General features: G+C 49.1%; 1 protein-coding gene across 1 annotated transcript in view; it reads right to left on the bottom strand.

The window, feature by feature from the left end:
* The window catches only part of ZNF536 (zinc finger protein 536), a 424,122-nt gene that overhangs the window by 303,254 nt on the left and 96,029 nt on the right, over positions 1 to 24,839 (bottom strand). The window contains exon 3 of the mRNA XM_054697056.1: positions 9,269 to 9,384. The gene's annotated coding sequence lies outside the window, so the exon portion shown is untranslated. The remainder of the gene's footprint in view (positions 1 to 9,268; positions 9,385 to 24,839) is intronic.

The raw sequence follows: 24,839 nt of genomic DNA, 5'->3' as shown, positions 1-24,839 counted from the left end.
TGAACCTGGAAGGCAGTGCCCTGGAGGGCCTTCCAGGCCAAATCCTAACTGCACCTGTGGGCTGGCTCACCATGCTCACCCCACAGGACATCTAGATTACCGGGGCTCGGGCAGGAAATACTATGTCTCATTGACCGAAAATTCCAGGACTTGTCCCAGCTCACCTGGTAATAGATGAAACTTTGCAGCACAAAGTCCAAATTAAAGTCTTTAGTTGATTTCCACCCTCGATTTATCTCTGATTCTAAAATAAGAACCAATAATAGGCCAACAGTCTGTTTTAAGGGGGATAAAAGCATAATTTGGTCTTGCTGGAGGTTAAACCTCAAATACAGAACCTTCCTTAGAGTCCTATTTCAACTGCTCTCTTAAAAGCAGAAGGCACAGTGGCCCATGGCCTCTCTCTGTGTTCTTCTTGCCACTCAATCCTTTTTGCCCAACTTCTGAGCTGGGGCAGATGCGAGGATCCTCCCAGACAGTGAGAGTCAACATACATCCTGGCAGTCCTTATCTCTCTCACACACACACACACACACACACACAACACCCCCACATACACACCCCCACACACACCATACACTCCACACACACACTCACACACACCATACACCTCCCCACACACACTCACACCCCCACACACACCATACACCCCCACACACACACCATATATCCCACACACACACACCATATATCCCACACACACACACCATACATCCCCCCACACACTCATTCACACAAACCAGGAAGGCCTGGTCTCCCCTGGAAAGTTACAAATACTCAGAGATATGCACACCTTGCACACCAGGACCACCTGGGCCGGTGAGAGGAAGGCATCACTGCACACACAGGTCTGCATTTCCTACATAAACTTAGATGTGAGCTCACTTTACCTTTTTGTGCTACATAATCCTCTTTTTTTTTTTTTAACTAGCATGCCTCAAAACAAAAACAATAATTTGCAAAACCATCAAAATAATTGTACTTTTGCAAAATGGTTGGCCTTTTGCACTCCTCTCAGAGGGAAGAAAGGAGAGATATCACCACTCACATAGCAGCTATTTCCTCAGTTTACCCACAGCATCCACAGAGCAGGGGAGAAGCTGGGCTCTGGACAGGGTAGGTGAGGGAGGGAAACCCTGCAGTGAACTCCTTGTAGGAGTAGCCAGGTCGAGACGGACATGGCCATCCACTCAGGACCTCAGTCCACAGGCCTGAACCCAAGAGCAGCAGAACAGCAGGGAAGCGGCTAGAATGTCTGGCCTCAGCCATGAATCCAGTCCTCACTGGGGTCTTCTTCCTCCTTTGTGGGCCAAGCTCTCCTGCAGCCCGCGCCGCGTGGCCCCGGCTGACCACCTTCCCGAGACAGCACGGGAGACCAGGTGCACCCTCTGCTCACTGGAAAGCCTGCCTGCCTAGGACCACAGCGGGGCACACCTCTGCTCCAGGTGAGGCCGCAGCTGCCAGAGTCAAAGGAATACTCTGCCTGGGGCTCCGACAGGACTGGGTCCTGAGGGTGACAGCATGTAGGGTGAGCTTCTGCCTTGGAGGGGATCAGGCCTAGGCAACACCCAAGTGGAACTGTTTCAACTGGCATCCAGGCCAACCCCCATTGCTGCATGTCTTCAGCTGTCAATGCTGCACCTCAGGAGACAGACACCCACGAAGGCCAGCATCAAACATGAGGAGTCACGGATTAAAGTGCTTTTTTTTTTAATTTTGTGGTGTCTATTTGCAAAGCTGACCTAATGCACGGCCTCTCGGCTCTCAACCTCTGAAGGGCCAAGAGGGACACAGCGGCCTTTGTCTAATGGCAAACAAAGGCAAAGTCACGTTGGAGGGGACCCTGAGTGTGGGACGCCCGCCCCGCCCGCTGCCCTGCATGGCCGCTGCGGGCAGATTCAGAGGGAAGTGGCAGGAGGAATGTGTGTCCGGCCTCCACCCCGCTGCCTGACAGGTCCCCACTCTGGGGAAGGCCCCAAACCCATGCTGACCCCAAACCCAGCAGAGCTGGCCTTGCTCGGCCCCCCAGCTCTCACAAAGAGAAGCACCTCCAAAAAGAAAGATCAAATTCCTGTTTTGACACCTTAATTGAAGCTGGTCATTTCGACTTCGCCAGCTTCTCCCCTGACTCCCTCACGCCATAGTAAAACCCCTGAAAGCTCTTTCAATTATAACCTGGTTGCAAAGCAGAAAGCACCATTATTAGCTCCATAAACTAATCAAGCGCCATTAAAGAGAAAGAATATGACATGAAGCTTTTGTTTCCAGAAATGAAAAAACTGAAAGAAAGAACGGGAGAGAAAAGAAAGCAAAGGAGAAAGGAGAGGAAGCCAGCAGCAGCCGCAGAATCCGCAGAATCGCAGGGAGCCACCCAGACACCCGAGAGAGAGAGAGGCTCAGGCTGGTGCCGGATGGCAAGAAGGGTTAAATTTATGTTCCATTACAAGTCCCCTTTTTTTTGGTTTCATCTTCTCAGTAAAACACATAACTTAAAATGAAATCAAATATTAAAAATGACAGACTATATAAGTGCTGTGAGTAACTTCAGGTCACGGAGGGAGGGAAAAGCCGGCAAGTTGTCAGGCACTATCTGTCAGAGTGAATTAGAAACAATCAACAGAGACTGAAAGGGAAGGTGATTGTTATTAAGCAGCGGGGCTGTGAGCAGGCTGCCCAGATGTGGTCATGCATATAAAGGACAGGAAACAGCAGTTTAATTCAGGAAGCCCTGGCGAACAGGGCAGCAGAGAGGAGAAAAGTCCTTTGTCGCTAATAAGCTGGAAGTTACTTTGATAACAGCAGGGTTAGGCTCGAGAATAAAACGCATTTCTTTCACTACCACACACCATTAATATCACAGAAATGCGGTCGGAGGAAGTGCCCGGCACAAGCCGGATTAGCCACTGGCCTTCCCCAGCAACGGCGGGAAAGCCAGGCCCGAGGCCCCATCTCACGCCGCGTCCCTTCCTTCCACGGCCAGGCTCTCTCTGACCGCGTCGGACGGACTGTCACCTTCTCAAAATGTCATATGACCCAAAAAGAATAATGATAGTATTTCATTATTCCCCGGTCTCAGGCCCTCCCATTTCTGTGGCCTGTGGGGAAGGTGCGAGCCGGGTAAACAGCCTCGATATAATGAAGTCCATGTATGCAGCAACGAAAAACAATTTTATATGCAGACAAGGCCCGATTTCATAAGAAATTACTTATGCAGGCGTTCTGCAATTATCCTGTGATACTTTCAGGCAACAGTCTGACAGCAGTTGTGCAAACAATAAAGGGATTACAGAAATAAAAACAAATAATATTACACACACAGAAACTCCATGTTGCATGTGGACAGGATGAAGGGAGCGTGCAGGGATGAAGGGAGCCAGGCAGGGGCCCGCGGGAAGTGAGGCCCAGAGATCGCCGGCCCCCTTCCCCAGGACTGGGACTAAGCAACCTGGCTCCACAGCACCCTGACAGGAGCCCGCCCATCTCAGGAGATGGCGGGTCACCTGCTCGCCTCTCAAGGAGCTGACGACGGGGCCACCTTTGCAGGACAGAACAGTCATGGGACCAGGAGGGCCAGCAATGGGCGGGTGAGTACCTTGACCCTCCTCTCATACCACGTGGCCTCCCAGGACAGAAAGCATCTTGTCCTTCACCTTCTCCAGGGTCAACACAGCCCCTGGCCAGCCGCAGGCAGGTGCAAGCAGTCAGCTTAGTGCGAGGTTAGGACTGCTCCCTTCCAAACCCACTGGGGCAAGGAAGTGGCCCAGCCACATGCACGCACGAGGAGCAAATCAAGACGCAGAGAAGGTCAGGCTTTGCCACAAGCAGCCCCACGATGGCATGAGAAGAGGGGCTTCTTTTGTCCACTCCCGGCAACAGGGACTAGACCTCACCCCATAAATGCAGACAGAGGTGGGATGCCGAGGCCTGGACCGGACGTCCACACGGCCTTCCCCAGCAGGTGGGTGCTGTTCCTCCCCTTCAGCCAGGAGCTGTCGCTGGTCTCTTGACAGTGAGAGGACCCAGAGCCAGAAAGGAAGGCGGGGAAAGTGAGGCTGGAGAGTGAGCCAGGGACCGAGAGACCCCTTTCTTTTTTTTTTTTTTAAAGATTTATTTATTTATTTATTTTTATACAAGCACTAGGTACAGTCAGAAGCGCGGGAGGGTGAGAGAATTCACCAGAGCCAGAACAGGGAGCAGAGCAGGCAGACTGACACACTGCTGAGGGGAGCAGTGGGTGGCAGGAGAGGTCTGCGCACCATGTGGGACCCTTGCCCAGCGGCCGGGGATCGAACCAGCGCTGCAGAGGCTGCGGGCAGCTTCGCAACCCAGCGCTCAACCGCTGCGCCACTGGGGAGGCCCCTAGAGACCCCTTTCCTTCGCACTCTCCACACATCCAGAGCCCAGGCTCCACCTGGGGGTCATCACCAGCCAGTCCTTACTGGGGGCCCACTTTGAGCACACAGGCACCTGTGCCCCGGGCTGCGTGCAGACCGCAGCTCCGCCCAGCCCACAGGTACACTTGTTTTTGGAGCAATTTTTTAAAAAACTTAAGTTGGCTGTCAATGTTAGAGAGAAGGAAAAAAAAAAAAAAGATTACCAGATTTTTTTTTTTTTTAACTTCTTTTTCCTTAAACACTATAAAGATCTGAAAAAATTCTGGCCATATCCCCAGGTGGCTGCAGTTGATGAGTTGAGTGGCCCCCTTCAGTGGGGTCGGCTCTCCCTAGTCAGCTCTGTAATCACCCAGCTCCAAGCTTTTACCATCAGGACCTTCAATGTGGGTTTAGGGCAGCTCCCCAGAGAGTGATGAGGGCTTCCAGACCCCCCGGCTGGTCCAAGGCCTATTGAGGTGCCCCACCCCATCACACATGTGGGGGCAAAGTCCCAGCCCTCCCCTAATTGAACAGCTTCATCCTAATCATGTTTGTCCAAAACCTTCAGGGTTTTGTATCCCTTTAATGGGCCTACTGGGATACCTGAAGAGCATCCCAAATCACCTCTGCTGTATCAGGAACTTATACCCATAGCCTGGTATGTTGGCATAAAGCAGACCCAGGTAGGTCTTTGCAATCCCTGCATCCAGAAAATTTGGAAACAAGTATGAATTCAACCTGGTTGGGTCTACTAGGCCAAGGTGCATCCAATTCTAATGGCGACAGTTCGCAGAGGCGGGAGCAAGTCACTAGGTGCGTGAGTCAGGACAGTTGCTAACCTGTCACTCTGTGCCAGAGACTGTTCACACTGGGTGCTGCAGGAGCTGCCAAGCTGAAGGAGGCAAAGGAGATGCGAGACCAGCCCAGTGCGTGGGCCTCCTCCAGGTCCGACCTACCAGGGGGGTAGCCTCTGTGCTCAGGGGAGAACTGGTCCCACCAATGAGTCTCTGTGTGACCTTGGGTCAGTCCCTTGCACTCTCTGAGTCTAAGTCTCCTCATCTGTAAAATTAACTTTGCTAAGAAGGGTTTCTGCTAGCCCTAGGTTTCCATGGATCCGTGAATTACTTAGAATTCCCAAGCAGGGAGTTCCACTTGACAACAGCACTTGCAAGCAAACAGAGACCTAAACTATAACCAAGAACCTTTACTTTTAAAACCCACCTGCATAGTTTTAGATGGCCCAGGTAACAGCATTAACACAGATGTGATGAAGACTTGGTTTGGAGCTGGCACTTCCTGTCATGGATGGAGGTGCCGATATCTCTGAGACCCCCCGGGACAGACCACATCTCCAGTTAGAAGGGACCCCCCAGGCCTTCCACCTACAACTCTCCCAAGCCCACAGTGTGGCACTCGGGGCTCTCCCGGCTGCACAGAATGGTCACACTGGGGTTCAGAGGAGCTGCTGCTAGCCACTGTCTCGAGTCCCCATGTTGTCTCCAAGGGCAGGGCCAGTACAGCTGGCACCTGTGCCGCACCCCCAGAATCTGCAACCACTGACTCCCCACTGCAAACGGATCACCAGGACATCCCTTGGGCAGAAAAGAAAGGCCACATCAAACACCACCAAGAATTTGTTCAGCCTCACAGATTCCCAGCACCTACAGCATCTCCACACCTGGACAGGCAGGTTTCTCAAGACATTCTTTGATGAAAAGCAACAGAAACATAAAAGAAAGTCAATACTTTGTGCCATGGCCTACAACACTGCATCTTGCTTAGGCCCTGCAGCCACTCACTCTCTCCCCAGAGCCCACAGCACTCCAGCTTCTCTGTCCCCCACACATGCCAAGGCCTTCCACACCCCAGGGCCTTTGCATTTGCTGCTCTTCTGCCACAAATTCTCTTTTCCAGACCTCTGTCCTGCTGGTTCCGTGTCCTTCAGAACTCTCACTTCCAACATCCCTTCCTGAGAGGGCCACTCCTGACCACCCACCCCCTCTCAAGTACAGACCCCCTCTCTCCTCCCCCACTCCAGACATTTTCTTACTGCATTTATCACTAACCTGATATCATCTGTTGATGGCCTCCCTGCCCCTCAGTACAAGCTCCAGGGAGGCAGGGAGCCTACCTGTCTTGTCCCAGGTTACCCCAGGGCTGTGCTGTGGCCAGCGGACCAGGCTTCAAAATCAGGAAGAACCTTGGCCTTGCCTTATGGAAGTTGGCCACTGAAATCTTCTGACCTCAGTTTCCACATCTGGAAAATGGAACCAATAAAAGTATCTACTTGCAATGGAGTTGGTGAGGGTTCGTGGAGAATCCAAGGAACTCAGATGAGAACCTGCTCCCCTCTACTTCAGTTTTCTCTCCCACAAGGAGAGCAGGATGGGGCCTTACATCCCCGCCTCACTCATCTGGTACAAGGGAGTCTTCAGGGTCTTTGCCTCCGTGAGCCCGGATAGCTCCTGGTGAAGATCAAGCACGACGCAGAGCCCCACGCACATATGCAGGACTTATCATCATTATCACATAGAAATTACAATTATTCACTCCTCCTCTGTGCTCCCAAAGTGCCACTACTGCAGCATTTAACGAAGGTAATTACTGCTGCGGGAGACTGTTGACTCACTCGTCTGCGCCGGGACAGCGGGGCCGCCTCGGGGCAGCCAGAGCCACAGCGGGACCAGCATCCTCGGTCCAGGGCGCATGGGGTCCCCAGAGTCCTGCCTGTGTCCAGGGTACAGGTGGCCCCTCTAGTGTGTCAGGAGGAGGGAAGACCCTACAGTCACTGGGCCTCGAGACCAACCATGGTATCTTCCTAAGGACAAGGCTGCGGGGTCTGGACAGCCATGCTCCAGGCTCTGCCTCCAAATCCAGAAATGACTCAACCGGCTCATCACAGTTCCAGGCTCCCTGGGGTAGGGGCCAGCTCCAGGGCCCAAGAATCCTGCATGCGGGGACTGGAGGGTCAGCGCTGGCTGGGACAGAGGGGCCCACATGGCTCCACCTGTAGCTAAAACCTGACCCCTTTTTTGGTCTTCAAGCCACAGAATTTGTTCTTAGATATAAAGTCCCAGGCCTACTTCCAATTCATATGACCAAAAACTCATTCCAGAACTTTAACCCAGGAAATTCTCTTGCCTTCTGGCCAATCCCAAGAACACCACAACAATGCCATTTATCCTTTGTGTGGCCCAGAGCAGCCAAAGGGATGTACTCTCTAAAATCCGTGCCTCCAAGGCAGAAAACCGAGAGAGGAGGCACCACCTGTGCAGAACCCAAGTATCCACGCACAGTAGGGCTGCATCTCAGTCACAGGAGAAGTTCAAGTCACTCCAGCCCTCCCACTGGCCCGGCACTATGGTTCTCCCTTCCCATCCCAGTGTGGCTGGGGGAAAATGGCTGGTACCCTGGCAGGCCCCCTGTTCCATCTCACAAAGCACAGAGGGTGGAATGTTCCAGAACACATGGGTGTACTTGCCTCTCCCCTGGGGAAAGCCAGTCTCACCCATCACCCCTACCTGAGGCCCTCGGCGGGGACGTGACGCTAAGCTGGGCCTGGGGAAACTGTGAGCATCCACGCGGCAGAATTCCTACCATCAATGTAGCAGCTAAATATTGTAAGACTCCTAACTCCCCCATCTGTGTTTTGCCTCCCAAGAGGGAAAATAGTCTTCGCAGACATTCCCTTATCTGGCAGGCAAATTCTAAACCTTACTGGCAACTGCAGGCTTGTTTTCCCAACCAAACAGCTATGGAACCAAAAATTGTTCCTGCCTGTGATATGCTGAGAGGGGACCAAGCCAAGCAGCGCGGTCTGGAAGCCCAGGCTGGGAAGCCGGGGATTGTGCACGTGGCCAGAGGAGACAGGGCTCCACGGAAGGCCAGGGAGGCCCACCAGTCCGCTAACAAAGCGACAACGCCTGGTGTTCATTGCTCCTTTTTCTTAACACGGAATACACCCACCAAGAAGCTGATGGAAACACTCACCGCAGTGTGAAATCAACACTTTCTAACCCAAATAAAGGGGGTAAAAAAGGGAACACGTCCAACCTTCTCGCTGTAGATTTCTCCCGCGAGGTGACGGGTGGCAGGGGCACCCACATCACCCTGTGTCTGGGGATCCAGACCCTCATTTTCCACTTTATGGCATTTCCCTGCATTTTTCCCTGCCCGTCCCCTTCTTTATAAGGGAACCCTGCACCTGTGCCATTGCTAATAAACCAAATCTGATGATAACCATGGAAGCCTAATTGATAGGGGCCTTTATCAACTGGCCTTGATGTCTATCTGAGGTTCTCAACAGCCAAGATTTAAATGTTTCATTTTATTTTTAACTTTCACTTTTCCACATTTCAGCAATGTCAGGAAAAGAGGTATGGTTTTACTATCAGAAAGAATCATGGTGCAGAATAATTTATGACTTCAGCTTGGGCTTTCAGAAAAGCTATTTCAAATCTTCACTTTGATTTGGTTGTATCAAAACTACTCAAAATAACAGCAGCACTTTCTTGGAACCAGAATATGTTAGCAGCACCTCAGGATTTTGAACTAGAGCCTCATATTTATCCCAGGAGAAAACTTGAGAGAGGAATTAAGCCCCAGAAGGGAAAAGAACTTATTTTTTCTGATCCCTTTGCTCTCCCACCCCACCCATCCCAAACACACCCAAACCACAAACCCCACTGTCAAAAGGTTCTGCCAGCGACCGCTCACCCAGAGCTCCCGGGCAGGTGGAGGAATCCTACCTGGGCGCAGGGGAGGCTGGGAGAGAGTCCCTGGCGGGGAGTAGCGAGACGGGGCTGCTGGCTTGGGATTTGTATCAGGTCAACCCCACAAAGCAGGAGGAAATGGTGAGTGTCCAAGGCAAAGAGTTCTCATATCGTCAGACTTACCTTAGCAGCTTAACTGCATACTTGTCTTAAGGACTGTCAGTCTGGTGAGAAAATACCCCAGAAAGGATGCAGCTGATGCAGGCACTGACAGATTGCCAGAGGGGTGTCCCAGTTCCCTATCACAAAAGGAAATATAGAAAGAAATGATGTAAAGTGAAATGTAACAAATTCACCAAATCACAGCAATATGCAGAGGTCAAGGAAATTCAACTGAAAAGGTTAAAGATGAAATCAAATCCGGTGTATGAGAATGAAAATCTATCCCAATGCAAGGCCACCGGTGACGTGCTGCAGACAAGAAGCTAAATACTGCCTAGCACTGGGATCTTTCATTTTCATCAGATCAATAAAAGCTTATATTTATCAGGATTCCAAGCAGCTGCCACTTCTGACAACCTCCACTTTATTTTCTCACTCCTTGCGCTGTATCAGGGCAAAGAGGAGAAGAGAAGCAGCTTTTAATGCTATTTACACCTGAAGACACAATTCCATTAAGAGGTCCTGTTTTGTTAAAGAAACAGGGATTGATATGATTATATTGGCAGGAGCGGGAAGTCTCTTTGTTCTTCCCCCCATGTTTTCCCCTTTGCGATCCAGACCCAGCACGAAGATTTCCTGACAAGAAGTCCATGTGCGAGCACTTTTTTTGTTCAAACTTACCATTTACAAAGAGAGGAAAGGCTTTCTGCTAAAACAGTTACACTCTAATCATCTGTACAACAATATTTGCTATCAGGCATTCTAAATAGATTATCACCAGTCCATCTGTGTCATTATTGATTTATAAGGCTTTAAGCAGCTTTAGAATGGAAGCTTTCCCACTGAAGGGTTTCTTGTATAAATCAGAGCCCTGCTCAAATATAGCAGCCATCACTCAAGATATTGTTCTTAAAATCATAACAAGAAGGAGAAAATGATAAATTGCTTGTAATATACTGATCCAAACTGATATGCAAATCTTGTTTTTTAAATATATTACTTGAGTAAAAAGAGGCATCATTAACATATGAATGCTATATGCAAATGATAGTGACAGAGCAGATGTTGGCGCATGTAATTGACCTATATGTGAATTGCATCAGAACCCTTAACTCTATTAATTCACTACCCAGTAACTAGATATTGTCCAAAAAGTACATTCTTTGAAACCATATACTGGAAGCAAAGCTGACAGGGTTCCAAGGATTCTGAAACAAGGTCACTGTCACTAGTATTTTGCTGTCATCTGCATTCCCCTTCTTATGGATGACATCATCATGGGGCCGTGTAAATCGATCACTTAATAGCATTTAGAAAATACTGCAGTGGGGAACAGGTTATAAAAAAAATGCCCCAGTTTTATTCTTTTTCTTGGCAGAAATGTCATACCTCTTAAACTGAGGGTTTGTGCATGAGTGCACTGTGAAACACACAGATGCCATTTTATTCCCCGTCTTTATTTTTCCACTTCTTCTCAGAATGACATTAAATTGTATTAAATAGCCTTTTGTCCACAGGGCACAGACCACCCCGCATATGATAATGTATTAATGCCCCACGTTCCAGCCACTGAGCTGAAACATTCTGAGACTTGGAGGATAAGTATGAAGCACCATTGTGTGTATAGCCTGCTAACAACTGTGACACATACTAATAGAAACATACCTAATAAATTACTGCTTTCAGGTCTAGCAAGCTGACATTTCTCTGCAAGGGACAATTTTATATTTGTGGCACAGAACAAAATTGCTTCATATGAAGCCACTGTGGATTAGCATAAAAATTAACACTTAAATTTCAGCTTATTTTCCACCCTCTCCTCCTGCCACAACAATCAATTCCTCTTATAAATCTGATTAGATTTTATGATGCTTATTATTCAGAGCATGTCTCAACACAGCATTCACAGGCTTGAAGACTATTTGTTTAAATAGAAAAAAGAAGCAGATAAATCTATAGGTATTTTTTATTACCCCATTCCCCACCAGTTTCTTTCTCATATTGTAACATCAGTAATTGATTGCACACATTAATTAACATGTAAGGTAGAAATTCTGCATTATGCATGATTTATTTTCCTATCTGGTGAGTAGGTTTGTCTGCTGCCCTTGTGTTTCTAGGACATTGGGCTCGATTCTGGTCCAGACATAAATGCCAATGCTCATTCCCCCTGAAAGTTATTAATGTCAGATATGAAATGAGATTTTTGATTTCACCTGCTTACTAATCCACAAAAGCTGTTTTGAGTGATGCAGGCTTAAACACTGAAATTTGAAATGATATATTGCTATATCTGATAACATGCAAATATGTTCATTAGACATAATTTAGCAGGAGAGAATAGCAACACTTTTATAACAAGTCTAGGTCAAAAATGGTTGTTAATTAAACAAGTCATGAAAAATGGCATTACAAGGAGACTGTCCGGCAGACACTGGGCTTTCTCAGGATATGCCTCTGAGAGCCCCCAGTGCTTTCCACTGAAACACAGAGGGGGAAAAACTTTCTGAGCATTTCACATACTCTATAGCAAAGTTAACAAAACTATACCCACATTCCAAACCTCCAGCTCATCACATATTCTTGTTAGATTTCAGTGGTAACAGGCTATACTTCTTTTCCATCTGAAGATGTGCTTCACTTTCTTTCTTAGTGGCCTAAAGTGATTTATATGGTTGACTCCTTCACAAATAAACCAGAAAAGAAATTAATATTATATCCGGCCATGCTGCTGGCTGCCCTGAGTGTTTATGGCTGTGTATTTTAAATCAAGTAGAGTAATAAGTGAAAAGATGGCTGGATGTCGAGGGCAGGTTGGGGTCTGAGGTAGGTGGAGGATAAAGCCAAAGAGGAACACGGGTGAGCCTGTGTATCTTCCTTCCCAAGTGTAGTCACCTAGGGGACAGAATATAGTAATGACACTTCGAATTGGAGAGTTGAGATTCACCAGGGGTGGGGTTCTGATACTTTGGTTAAACAGGTCACCTAAACTTAGCTTCTTGGGGTGAAGCTTCATGAAGGTTTGGGGAAAGAGCCTGGGGAGTCTTGAGAAGGCAGGGTGAGTTTCCAATCAACCACCCATACCACCTTCTCTAGGCAGGAAGAAGAGGATCATAGAATGGGAAAGGCTGAAAACATGTTCGAAAACCAACAAGTGCCCCACCCAACCTTCCTATGTGAAAGCCATTTGTTGATGTTCTGATTATCAAAAGGGTCCTTGCAGCCAGACACTTGAAACTCGGTCTATAAAGCAGAAAGGGCACGTACCTGCGTTTGGAGTCATGCAAACTAAGGGAGGTTGAGTGTGAGAGCAAATAACCACCACAATCAATCAAAAGAAGTCCACATTCAGGCCTCCCTTGTGGCGCAGCAGTAAAGTCCCAGCCTGTCACCATTACTGCCTGAGTTTGGTAACTGGCCAGGGAGCTGACCCACATGACAAAGCAGGCCTCTCCTGTCTCACCCGCTGCTCCCCTCAGCAGTGTATTTCAGCAGATCTGCCTGTTCTGCTCCCTACTCTGTCTCCGGGGACTCCTCTCAACCCCCCCACACCTCCAGCCTACACCTAGTTCTTCTATGCATAGATAAATAAATATTTTTTTAAAGTTTTACAATAACTGGGGTGCATATAATAACTGGGGTGCAGGCCAGAGGTGAGGGGGAGTTGAGAGGATTAACCAGAGACAGAGTAGGAAGCACAACAGGCAGACTGATTGAAATACACTGCTGAGGGGAGCAGAGGGCGAGACAGGAGAGGTCTGCTGTGCCATGTGGGTCAGCTCCCTGGCCAGGAATGAAACTCAGGGCACAGAGGCTGGCAATAGCTTGATAGTGCTGAGGCTTTAACCCATGTGCCACCAGGGTGGCCTAATAAATAAATCTTTAAAAATTAAAAAGACATTCAAGCCATCTACACAACCAATTGACTCAAAGCTGGACACAAAACTTATGTCTAACCCTCACTCATTTGCAGGTACACATTTCCACAATTGCTCCAAGTCCAAGTATAAAACACTACCGTTCTTAGCCTGGCTTGCAGTCAGCAAGATTGTTGCTAGAAATCACACCTCGTTTTTGGATTGTGCTTTATGGTTTCTGTGCTTTCAAATATAGGATCTGCACCAGTGAGTTGGCGCCACAGCATTCTTCCTGCCTGGCTTGCAGGGCGAGAGTGAAGTTCAAAAGAAAGAAATAGATGGAAACTCTTTGGTGGGGAGAAGGAAGACAAGGCTAGGTTCCACATGACGCCGCTGTGTTTTTATGCCAGCTCTGCCCTTCACGGCCTCCCTGCCTGCCTCACTCCAGGTAGTTTATCTGAACAGCCCCATTCCTGGCTCAACCTTCCTTTACCTCTCAGTGGGGGATTCAGCTCATTCACACATTCATTCCAGGAACAACCCAAAGGTGACTCAGGGTCACAAGACTTGTGGAGGGGGTCCAAAGGACACACCAATATGAGGCTTGGGAGAGGATCTCAGCAGGGAAGTGGCTAGGCCACAGTGCATGGGTTTAGCCTGTGCTTCTCACAAACCAAAAAATTCCTCTCGAGGCCCCAAACACTATTTCTCCAAGTTCATACTCAATGATGAGAAAGATGCCCAGAGTCTATCAGACTATGTGACATGTCTCCAGAGACCTCAATTAATTTCAAAGTGTCTTATTTATTGGATGGATGAATGAATGAACTGACAAATGCATACATTAACAAGTATGTGAATAAGTGAATGAAGCCCGCATGAACGGATGGATGGAGATATCCACTGATGATTGGCTGAATTTTAAAAGTAATAAATGCATACATTAATGCAAATAAACACAAATACACATGTAAATGAAAAATGCCCTGTCAATGAATAAAAGAATACCATCTTCTAATAAACAAGCTTCCCCATGAGCTCCTACAGCATGCCTAGATCTAGGTGTCGCTATAAAGGAGAAATAGTCAGTTTTGTTTATTGTCATAGTGTTCTGCCACCCATCTCAGGCCTCCTTCCTGTAGCTCAAAGAACAGGCTCCTGGAGAACTCAGAAGGATTGTAGGGCCTTGCTAGCCCTTGCAGATTCACAGAAGGGAGACAGACACCCCTGCCTCCAGCCTGAACTTTCAAGATGAGGAAACTCAGGTGCTTCTGGCCATGAGACATGAGTTTTCGGTACATCCTACACTGGCTGGATGTTGATGGAGCACAGACCCTGGACCAGACCCCAATGGCTCAACTGAGAAGTCACATCATCACCCCAAGCCCCCATTCTTCATCTTTAGGCTGGAGAGAGTGTTTGAAAGAGCTTAGCTCAGGGTCTGACATGTAGGCCCCCTCAGCTATCCATCATTGTCATCTGACATTGCTGAGCCACTCTGTCCTCTGGGTGTTAGGCACCCTGCCCTTGGAGAGCTCGGCCAGGTGGACACCTGTCTCCATCAAACGCGCCGATGGCCAGGCTGCCGGAACAAGGCACTGGGCCATGGGGCCCTTCCAAGTGTGCATTTTATTTCTTCTAGCCAGCTCTACCAATCTACCCCAAATAAAGCCCTTTTCTATGAAAAGGGTAGTACAGAGTCAATCTCTGTGATTCTTTGCTGCTCTCTGGACTTGGTTTCTCATCTGCAGAATCAAGAACTTGGCCTAGATCATGATTTTTTCAGCATTTTCTAGCAGATTCCTTTCCCAAAGAAATCTTTCCACATATAAGCTGATAAAAGCACAGTTTCTTGAGTCAAAGCTGCAGAAAAGAGCTCTGAGTCCTCCCCTTCTCTTGGCTCCCCAAACCCCTTCTAGGGAAGTCCCACAGTAGTTTGAAAACCGGTGAACTGGTGCCTTCCTCATGGCCAGTGAACCTGTTGCTCTATGGCAGCTTTATGCCCACCAGACAGCAGGGCCATTGCCACCCCAGCACCGTCATCCACACCTGGTTACCCTGGGTATAGGCACTAATGAGAGAAGATACCCTCTTGCCTCCCCACACTGAGTCATCAGCCCCATCAGCCACCTCATCTTTCTTCTGCTTCCAGCCCTTGATTCCAAGATAGAGGCCAAACCCCACTGAGGCAGACAGACCCAGACCCAGGCCGGACCCCAGGAAGACCACAGGTTTGCCGGGTCTGTGGCCACCATCATTAAGGAAAATAAACACCTTCAATGGATGGCCCTAAGATGCTGTCAGAAATCCTCTTTAAAGTGAAGACAAGGGCCTCCCCGGTGGCGCAGTGGTTGAGCGCTGGGCTGTGAAGCTGCCCACAGCCTCTGCAGCACCAGTTCGATCCCCGGCCGCCAGGGAGGGTCCCACATGGCGCGCAGACCTCTCCTGCCGCGCCCGCTGCTCCCCTCAGCAGTGTACTTCAGTCCTTCTGCCTGCTCTGCTCCCCGCTCTGGCTCTGGTGAATTCTCTCACCCTCCCACGCTTCTGACTATACCCAGTGCTTGTGTAAATAAATCTTAAAAAAAAAAAAAGTCAAAGAAAATAAAATAAAGTGGAGACAAGAACTTGTCTAAGATTTTGAAAAGTGGAGATTGACGGTGCTGTCCTCTTTCCTCTACCTTCACTGGGACTGTGACGCCCACATGACAGCCATCTGCATAGCACCTTCACCTACTCCTACATCCGCCTGGACCTGGACCATTAACTCGTGATGGTCCCACTTGAAACGGACTCACAGATTTCCTTAAATCAATTTGTTTCAAATGGAAAATTCATTATAACATGGCTATAAATAAAAAAAACTATATAATAGAAATCCTTGAAAATTATATATATAAATTTCCCATCCAGGTTCCGAACTATCACAAGAGACAAGTGTGCATTCTAAAGTCACCTGGTGGTGCGGGGGAAGACAGGTGGAGCTGAGAACAGCTGTTTAGGATGAAGCAGCCTTGGACTTGAAACTTCCATTACCTATGACTGGGGTTTGAGCACTAACAACCTATTTGTGCCCCAGGTGCCTCATCTGTAAAATGGGGTGATAGTAGAACCTATCACAAAAGGTTCTTATAAGAATTAATTAAATGAGAGTTGACAGTAACTTGAACAAGATAATGCACCTGGCAGTACATTGTTTTCTATTGCATTGTTTTCTACTACAAGACAAGCCAGCAGGAAGGGGCAATCTTACAGAGTGGGCCGCCCGCTCCATGTCTCCCACAGATCTTTGCTCACATACTGGACCAGACAAACTATATACCATGGGACGAGGTCCTGGGGTCTGGCAGGGCAGTCTGGACCCCCAGCACTGCCATGAGCCCACTGTCCATCCTCAGGAGTCTTTTTCTTCGAGTCTCAACTCTCCCAACTACCCCAGTTGGGGACTGAGCCCAGGGGTCTTCAAAGGGTCTTCTGGCTTTGGGAACTCGAATCCCTGAAACAACCTGGCCCTGGGTGCTCACTAGACAAGCAGCTTCCAGTGGGGGCAGGTGTTGGTGAGGGGAGAGACATACAAGAGGTAATGATCCCTGAAACACAGACCCAGTGCTGGCACAGAGAGGGAAGGAAGGAGCTAAGTGTCTGGTCCCAGGCTGGTGTCTGGGAAGCCCAGCAGTCCTGGTCCCCATGGAGGCCCAGCCTTGGGTGCCGGAGACCAGAGAGCTGGCCCAGGGGGCTCCTCCCCTCTGACCCAGCCCAGAAAAGCAGCACCCAGCAGGCCCCATCTTCGACTGCCTTCTCTGAGTCCTCCCCAGGCCTGGTGCTCTTCCTCCACACTTCACTGCCACATCACACAGAGATCTCAAAAGTGGACCTTAAAAGTCCTGAAATGGTGGCACTTTGTGTCATGCTCTGGGGGTGCCCAATCCCTGGCCCCGGCCCCAGGTCCAGCAGTGGACTATGGGGGAGACCCTCTCAACAGAAAAATTTATCTTTATCCTGAAGCAGCTCCCAGTTTCTCCAAGAACAGGCCGTGTTCATCTCCTAGTTTTCACTTCAAAAGGCCCACTTACAAAAGTTTGTTTCTCAGACACAAACAAGGAAGGAACTTCCTTGAAAATCGGGTGGTAGGTCTGAGCCTTCTCCATGGCGAGTCACACATGCCTGTTGGATTTCTAACTCGGAGACTCCGAGGCTCTGGGGTGCTGGGGACTCCAGCTCAGCAGCACTGGTGCACACCACCTCCTCCCAGCTGGTGGCTAGAAGGACACGGGCCTTTCTGGGACACAGGCCGTCCCACAGGCACCCCCAGGCCGCAGTCTCCGTGGACCTGGTCCCCCGTGTGCTGTGACCTTAGCAAGTCGAGCTCACGACGAGGGGGGCTGGCCCTCCCGCCCGCAGTCACAGGGTGTGGCTTCAGCATAACCCCCACGCATGCACGCAGGGGCTCTCTCCTAGGCGTAAACACACGCTCTCTAAAATAGGCAATGTTGAGTCTCTGGTATAAAATGATGGTCTGCAGGCGACAGTGTTTACAATCTGCTGGATGGTCCCAACTTGCTAGCCCTTTTCCCAGAAATACTCATGTTTAAGGCGCTTTCTTAGCAGAGGGTGCTGTGCTGCTGCCCGGCGAGCTGCCAGGATGCTACCGTAGAAGGGCCTCCCGGCCCCCGGCTGTCCCCACGTGGGCAGGTGGGGCAGGGCACATCCAGGACCAGGGTCGCGCCCATCCAGCGGAGGACCAGGTCTGCCCTTCGCGCAACTGGCCACTCACTCCGACACCATGAAGCCCTCAAGCCCTGGCCGGGTGCAGTCGGACAAAACCCAAATTCTTCATTCAGGTGTTTACTGTTCCACCGTCTTTATTAAAACAAACAGTGTGAGAAAACAACAAAAAGATGTTTTTTCTCATTTCTTGCAATTGTTCTGCTTGGCAACTTTATTGCACATTAGTTCAAAATAAGCTGCCAATAAAGTTGGATAAAATTAAACTCACACTGGAGTTTTTTCCTCAATAATTTTTGCCGGGTTGTTTTTATTTTCATAAGGATTTGAAATGCGGCATTATCTTAGGTTCAGAATTTCACTCTCTGGGTAGTTACAACTTAACTTCTACTGAGTTTATGAATTCCAATTTCAGTTCTTTTAAAATGAGTTTGGTTTTACTGTTAGCTTCACACTGAAGAGGTCTTTGTAGCAGTTTGTCTCTTCCTGTACCAAAAGCACAACTTAAAACCAGAATCTTCTATACTGTAATTAGGCTTAGAAAATTATGTGATTTCTAATTTAGCAGAACCTCGGAACACTGCATAATCCACAACCCAAAGTCAACATTTGTTTGAATGTATGTTTTCAGGAAGAGAATTTTTTAGTTTTTTGCAAACAGCATTTGTGAATAGGCCAAAATAATTCTGTTCAGGAGAACAAAAAAATAAACATCTTGGAATAAAAATAATGCATTCTAGTAATTTGACTTTAGTGAAAATCAGACGTTGTAGGCTGTAAGCAAACAATCGGAATTTTTATGCAATGAAACATTTTTTTCTGGCTATCTAACTATGATTTATACATCTAAGATGATAAATTTAATCCCATCAGCAGTAGATCAATTGCAGGTATAACAGATAAAACCAGAATAAATCATCGTATCACTATATTGGAAACACAAATAGCAGATAGAAAGGGTGTTTGGACTTTCAACTGAAATGTTTCCAGACTTCCCAAGGACCATTTGCTGTGGAGAAGTTCAATGTATACATAAAGTCATCTGATCCAAATATGCTAATGATTTTTATTGGTCAAATCTTAAAAGTGAGGTTTATTTTTATGAGTATGCATTAATTAACCCAGCATGTACTATCTTTCAGGCTATCTTGCCAGGGACTTTCATTTAAACATGTTTATTGTGAAATGTTTGCATTCTCCACATTTGTGGCCCACACACAGATTATTTCATACTTTCCTTTAGAGCACTTAGAAAAGTTAAAAGGAGTTATTGTTTTTGATTAATTCCATTTTGGGGTAGTTAAAAAAAAAAAAAAAGGAGTTCCAAATCCTTGCTCTGCATAAATTCTTTGACATTAAAAAAAAAAAAAAAAATCCCTGCAAGTTCCACTGTGCAAAGCTGGGGGAGGGGCTGCCAGGTTGGTTTTAAGGTGGCCTCTGAAACTGAGTTTCATTCACCTTGGCATCTACAGGCGGTCCCGCCTGTGGAACATTCAGCCCTGGGATAATGCAGTGTCAATCACAAACGAAGAGGCGGCGTGCTTGGCTGGGGCGTGGTGCGCACAGATGGGAGTTCTAAGGCCCTGACTGTCATCTTTTGATTAAGAAAAGGAAATGATTTCACTAAAAAGACATTCCCTCTTGTGTTGTTTTGTTTTAACTGAGTTTGTACTTTCCACCAAACTGGACATATTTATTGAGACTCATAAGTTACTTCACGATTACCAACATCACTGCAATCTCAACAAACTATTTTTTTCTTGCCAATTATCTAAATATCATAACTATAAAATATCTTAAAACATTCTCCATACTGTAAACATCTTAGCTACAAAGCTTCGAGTGTAAACAGTATGATGCATCAGAATGGTTTTAAGCGATGTTATAAAAACTGCTCTTAAAAACTAAACAAAAATGTAAAGCTTCCATCTGTTTTATGATTTTTCCACTGCTGAACGGCTGCTGTTGCCAGTTCACTGAACCATGGCTTGCTAAAGAGATTGCTGGGGTCACAGATTGAAAAAACAAAGAGCACGTCTTTAATGGTGGGTTTTTTCCTCCAGTCTTCCTGACATGGCTGGATCCAAAATAAGAGCGCAGTGGCAGAAGAGGGGACCCAAAACCCGCACGGGGCCGGCTGCAAAGAGGACCCCTCTCAGAGAGAGCAGCGTTTTATAGAGGATGTCATTTCAGCAATTATCTTAGGTTCTTGGGTGAGTGTGTATCTGCAACCTCAGTACGTGCTTACTTCCTCACAGAATTCCGGGTCCTGTATGTACAAGTTAAAAATAGATAGCAAATTGCACACTAAGAAAAAGCATTCCGGCTTATTTTTGTGTACATATGCAGGTAGGAGACAATGATCATTTAGAGGCTGCTGTCTTTCCTCTGCTCCGCGCCCTGGCCCAAGGGGAGGCAAAGGTGCCCAAGCAGTGAAAACACTCATTCCAATATGCAAGAGGAAAACTGTTCTTCGCTGGGAAGGTCTGTCTCTGGAACACTAGAAAGGTGCGAGGACTGTGCACTCATCCAGTTCTTGGGCTGAGGACCCTGCTGTGCTGGGGGCAGGGGCAAGCGCTGCCTGGGGAGTCAGGGGACCCCTGCCAGGCCCAGTGCAATCTCTCCCTGGGGATGTCACTGCTGCCCAGATGTGTCCTAGGGGCTCCCATGCCTGTCATCTTGTTCTCTAGCCACTTCTGAAGAACAGCAGCCAGTGTGACTAGGACTTAAGCTTCCTGGGCTTAAGAACCCAGGCCCCAGCAGCTGAGCATGTCCTCCGTCCAGAGCAGCAGTAACCCTGCAGAGTACCCAGCCTGTGGCCCCGTGGGCCCTTAGGCAGGATATCTGACCCCTATCCCACCAGAGATAGAATCATTGGTGCCTGGAGGCTACTCTGACTGCCCCAAAGAGGTTAGAGTGAGGGAGACATTGTGCATCAGCCGCAGAGGTCAGGTGTGTCCAGTTCTCCCTGTGTCCACCTTTGTCTTTGGACAGCGGAACGCCCTGAGCTGGGACAGGGTGGGGGCAGCCTGCAAGGGGCGCAGATTTAGCTGAGATTCAGCCTCTCTTCCCCACAGTGGTGAGCAAATGTCAGACTCCTCATTGCAAGTGTCTCCAGCTCCAAATAGTGGGATACCCTGGGGGAAAAGAGCACTAAAGGCAGTAGATCTGCCCCTAAAGCACACCTCCTCCAAGTCCACGGCCACCGCCCACCCGCAGGCCCAGGGCCTGTGTGGAGCTTGCCGCTACCTATGCCATCTTCCCCTCTGGCCTCTCCTCCACACCAGGGATGAGCCAGTCCTTCCCGTGACCCAAGGGTACAGAGGCCTGACCACCCACAGGCCATCTCTTAGGGTGGCTTTACAGGACACACAGGAGCTTGTCCCTGGTTCGGGGACCCTCTCCAAAGTTCCTGGGAAAGTCAGCATATCAGTACACTGAGCTAGGTGAAGCAGGGTTTGCGGGTGCTACACCCCAAGATCCAAGAGTAGTGGTGGGGGCCTCTTGGGAAGCAGACCCAAGTCCTTACTCTCGCTCACCACCGATGTATCCACACTTTCCATTGGCATTTCACCCCTGCACGGCACCCACCAGACCAGCAGCCAAGCTAGTGAATGGTCACTCCCTAGTGCCTTAGCCAGCTGGGACTCCCAGTGTTCTTGGGCTCCAGAACCCAGGCCCCGGCAGCTGACCATGTCCTCCGTCCAGAGCAGCAGTGACCCTGCAGAGTACCCAGCCTGTGGCCCCGTGGGCCCTTAGGCAGGCTGGCACAATTCCGTGCACATTCCAAATTTAAATCTGGGACATTCTCCCCTTTTTTCACTGCTCCAGAACATGGGGGAGGCATCTGCCTGGAAACAGCTGTCACCCAAAGGAGGAGGCGGCACATGCAGCTCTCCCGCAAGCACCACCGTCAAAAGCCACACATCAGCCAGGGTTACTTAGCTACGGAACTTCACAGCCTGGGGGAAGGAAGGGAGAGCCAGGAGAGCCGCGCAGCGGGCACCTCAGGCCATGGCAGCCCTGGCTCCCGCACGTGCCGCCTGCCCCCAGAATTCTCTACAGTGGGTATGATATCCCCGCTTTGTTGTAGGGAAACCGAGGTTCAAAGAACTAACTAATGTGCCCAAGACCACACAGCTACTAAAATAATATATAGCCCTTACAACGGTAAACAGTAAGCGCTCACTAGCCTTTTAACAATGCCTACCGCGGAATAGACTCCCTTTGGTATCAACCAAGTTCAAATCCTTACAACAATCCCTTGAAGTGCTGTTAGTGCCACCCGCCTACAGATAGGAGGAAACTGAGGCAAAGGAAGGTCAGATCATTTCCCCTAAGTAACCAGAAAGTAATAAAAGCAGGATTCCAACTCACTGCCCCTGTTCTCATAGCCACTATGCCACCTTGTCTGTCTTTATAGTCACTATCTCTACTCAAACGGAGGGGAGGAATTAATGTTCTCTGAGCTCTTGCTGGGAGTCTAGCATGGTGCTAAGTTCTTTCCATTCCATGCATTATTATATTTAATTTCTACAGATCCCAGGAAACTGAGGTTACGCAATTTTCTGAAGGTCAGATGGTAGCATCAGAGCTGAGAGCAGATCCAGGCCCCCCCCAGAGTTGGAGCAGCACATGGAGAAGAACACCCCAGCCACCGGGTCTCTCCAGCTAATGTCAGGAATGGGATTTCAGCAGAGGACATGGGACCCGCGCTGGTGGGTCGAGCTCATCAAAGCGCTGAAGATGCTGTTTGGGATTTGCTGTTGCCAACCCATGTGGACTTCTCACTAAGGCTAATCTCGATTATAATGAGGGTTTATACTAAGTCCAGTGGAGGGAGGGGGCCCAGCCCAAATCTACAGCTCATGCAGACAGTGGTGGGAGCTACTACAAACACTGACCATATTTAGGAGAAATCAGGAGATTGGGGACACGCCAGTCATTCAGCTCAGCAGCCCGACACAGAGCACCAAGTGGCCTGACCATGGGCATCCCGTGCCAGACTGGCTTCCGGGTCATGCAAAGCATCTTGGACCCCTGCAAGGGGTCCAAGGTCAAATCACAGAGACAAGACACACTCAAGCAGCAAAGGAGAATCATACAGGAGTACAATTTGGCCACCATCAAGAAATTCAGAGGTTCCCGGGCAGGTGATTTCAAAAAACAAGATGGGGAAAAGATGGCCCGCCAAAGCCACGGGCTGTCGTCGCCTGCGCCCGCACGGCTCTTGCACAGATGACATGAAAAATGCTGCCGGGTCAGGCTGCACTTTCCTCGAACTAATCACTAATGAAGTTTGGGGTGAGCTATTTTGAAAGCAGCCCACACAGCATAACCACACGCCGTCATCAGCTGCCGTCCTCAAATGCAATTTCATTCATAATTAAATATGAAAAAGCCACCACCTTAAAATAACACCAGGGGTCATAGCTGAACTCTCTGGCCTGGACCCGTGGATTCAGCCTTGCTGACCTCCCCAGGACAGTCTCCAATGCTCCAGGCACACAGCCTCTCTCCAGCCCTGGAGGCCACTTGCCAGCCTACTGCCACACGTTTGCCCAGCCCACCTGCCTTCCACACGTGCCTTCTCCTCCTCTCTGCTGCAAGTGCCAGCCAGCAGTCAACTCTGAGATTGAGCAGACTCTACTAAGAAGCCTTGGACAACCCGAGCTTGAAGGGCCCGTGGCCAGTGTCTGAATTTCCATAGCCACTGCTCATGTAATGCCTTGGCAAGGCTGAACATGCCCTGCCCCAGGCTGAACAAGCCCTTGCCCTTCCAAGCATGATCAGATGCCATGTATGTGTCCTGCGGGTCTGTCCATCCATCCATCCATGCATCTGTCCATGTATCCATCCATGCATCCAGTCATCCATTCATTTGGCACATGCTTGCTTAGCACCTATTATGTACCAGACACCAGAGAAATAATAGTGAATGGCCAGGCATGGTCCCCACCCTCCCAAGGATACCTTCTAGAAGGAACCAATGAAAAATTCACCATTAAATATTCATCTGTCTTTCTAGCTGAACTCCTGACCTCCCGGAGTCAGGCCCTGCCCTATGCCTGCCTAAGATGCATAGTCTGTGTGTGCTCAGAACATGCCATTCAGCCTGGAGTCCAGCGCGGGTCACCTCCTTCTCTGCCCATCCATGGCTCTGCCTCCCTGACTCCTCCCAAGGCTGCATTTAGGAGAATCATTTGGTGGGGACTGTCCCTCCAGAAATGCTGTGGTTCTTTGTGGCCACTGGGTGGCCCAGGGCTGAGCTGTGGGCAGCAGCAGCTGGGAGGGACCCACAGAGAACCAAGGCAGAGAATGAACCCACGCCCTAAGCCAGGTGGGTCATGAACAAGCAAAAATGTTTTAAAGTCAGGATCTGAGGGCAGCTTCCACAAGGAAGATTCTGTCCAGGTACAAGACCAGAAGGCTGTGCGGGGCGTGGCACTCACAGTGTTTCCACACACGTGGGGCAGGGAAGAACGGATGTCCTAGGAGCAGGTGCCAGGAGGCCAGAGGCCAGGAGATGCTGCTTCAGCCCATGTGACCGGACATCTGCAGCACTAATTTAGCAGGTGCCTGGTGCAAGGCTGGGCTATGCTGGGCAGAGGGCTTGGGTGGACTTCCAGGGTCCCTAAGGCTCAGACCTCGAGAGGAAGAGAGAAGAGGCTACATCTTCAGGGTCAGACAGGACATATCCAGGCTGGAGGTGGAACTGTCACAGAAGCTTCTATTATTGGAATATAAGAAGTAACTTACATGCATTATTATTTGATTTGTTTCCCAACAGCCCAATCAGGGGTGAGGAAATTAAGGCTCCAAGGAGTCAAGTGACATGTCCAAGGTCACACAGCTAGTGCTGAGACCATAACCAGGTTCTCCTGGTTTCTTACCACCTGTGCTGAATCCTCCATCTGCTCTTTCACTTCTTCCTCTTGCCATCCTGCTCCTCTCATCTCCCGCCACCCCCAGCCCCACATGCTCCAAGGAGATGGTAAAGGCTGGTCTTTGGA

The sequence above is a fragment of the Talpa occidentalis genome, unplaced genomic scaffold (assembly GCF_014898055.3).
Source record: "Talpa occidentalis isolate TD23 unplaced genomic scaffold, MPIMG_talOcc4v2.1 talOcc4.17, whole genome shotgun sequence".
In the NCBI taxonomy this organism is placed as follows: Eukaryota; Metazoa; Chordata; class Mammalia; order Eulipotyphla; family Talpidae; genus Talpa; species Talpa occidentalis.
This window is presented reverse-complemented; position numbering and strand designations above follow the sequence as displayed.